Source organism: Manacus vitellinus, unplaced genomic scaffold (genome assembly GCF_001715985.3).
Source record: "Manacus vitellinus isolate BGI_N305 unplaced genomic scaffold, ASM171598v3 scaffold_72_pilon, whole genome shotgun sequence".
NCBI lineage: Eukaryota > Metazoa > Chordata > Aves > Passeriformes > Pipridae > Manacus > Manacus vitellinus.
In genome coordinates, this window is record NW_021940764.1 from 2310111 (window position 1) to 2311795 (window position 1685).

The window sequence follows — 1685 nt, forward strand, 5'->3', positions numbered from 1 at the left end:
CTGGCAAGCCAAAAGGCTGCACTCTCACTCCTCTATGCAGGGCACAGGCTCTGTATTTAAAACCTCCAGCTCCTGTGCTGACAGCAGTGACACTAAATTAAAACCAAAGTGAGACCTGCAAAGAGACAGACAGAAAGGGAGCAGTGGGAAATGACAGAACTACAGGAAAGTGTAGTTTTCCACGTGAAAAATCCAGCCCCTGAGGCACCCTCAGGGTAAGAGCCTGCTGTGCTTCGCTTTGGGCACCTGCTCTGCCTCTTTAGGATGAAGCAGAGCTGGTTTGCAGCAAAGCAGGTTGGATTGATGCACCTGAACAGGCACAGTATATATGTCTGTACCTCTCCAGCTATGTACCTCTGAATGTACCTCCATGCCTCCTCCCCTGGAAAAGCTGCTCCTCTCCTCCTCTGGAAAAGCTGAGGATTCCACAGAGTGAGTGGTTTTATCCCACAGACATTTATAAAAGCTTCTGTGGATGCCAGTGAGTGATCCCACAGGCAGACCTGCACTGGAGGAGTCTCTGTAAATCCAGATCTCCAAAGACAACAGCAAACACTGACCTTTTACAGTTTGGATGCTTTACAGCATCCAGGGGACTCTGAGGAGAGGCAGAAGGAACCCCCACACTCAGGAGAGCCTGTATCTCCTCAGGCTGTGATAAGACAGACTCTCATACCAAAGAAGGTCTGGATGTCAGGAGTTCTGTGCCCTGTGGAATGGGAGACAGATGGAGCCAACTTTCATCCCCAGGAGTTATCAGCAGTGCACAAAATCAGAAGGAGGAGGATGAACATGAACTGTGCTCCTTGAAAGGCTCCTCAGGGCCCCAGGCCACGTACACACACATCACCATCATCATCATCACCAAAGGCCTCTGGGGAGGTGACACTTCACTGGCCTGTTGCTCACCCCCTCGTGTCTGGTGAAATGGTCAAGCTGACACTGGGCCAGGTGTCCATCCCAGGGGAAAGCACTGCTCTGTGCCCCGTCTCCTTATTTGTCTCACGTGGGGGACTGAAGAAAGCTTTGCCTGCTCACACCCTGAAAGCAAACACCTGCAGATTTGCTGCCGATAACAAACACAACTACACCTTTCAGAGACGAGGGGAAAGAGGCAGGCTGAGCCCTCTCTGCTCCACACACAGATTTTATCCTCAGGTAAAGATGCCTCCCCTGCTTGTGTGTGTTCAGCTGCACATCAGGATCCGGCCTTCAGGCAGCTGAGTGCAAGTGCAAAGCACTGGGAAGAGCAGGACGGAGCACAGAGTCCGTGTGTAGGTGTGTGTAAGGGTGGTGTTGTGGCTGATTGTGTTTCAGGAAGCCCACGGAAGGATTTGGAGAAGGAAGGCCTCTGCTACTTGCAGGTGGCTTTTGGTAGGTCGGTATTTTTAATAACTTGAGGCTTAGCTGTGCATCTTTATCCCATTCTTTTGGGAAAGCTCTGTGTGCCAGGAGACACGGCACCTTCAAACCAAACTGTAATTGGCAAATCAACCCCTTTGTCCCCATACCCCAATCTGTGTGTTTTCCTTCTGGATATGAGGGGCTGGAGCGTGTCCAGGGAAGGGAACGGAGCTGGGGAAGGGGCTGGAACAGCTGAGGGAGCTGGGGGGGCTCAGCCTGGAGAAAAGGAGGCTCAGGGGGTTCCTTCTGGCTCTGCAACCCCATGACAGGAGGGGGGAGCC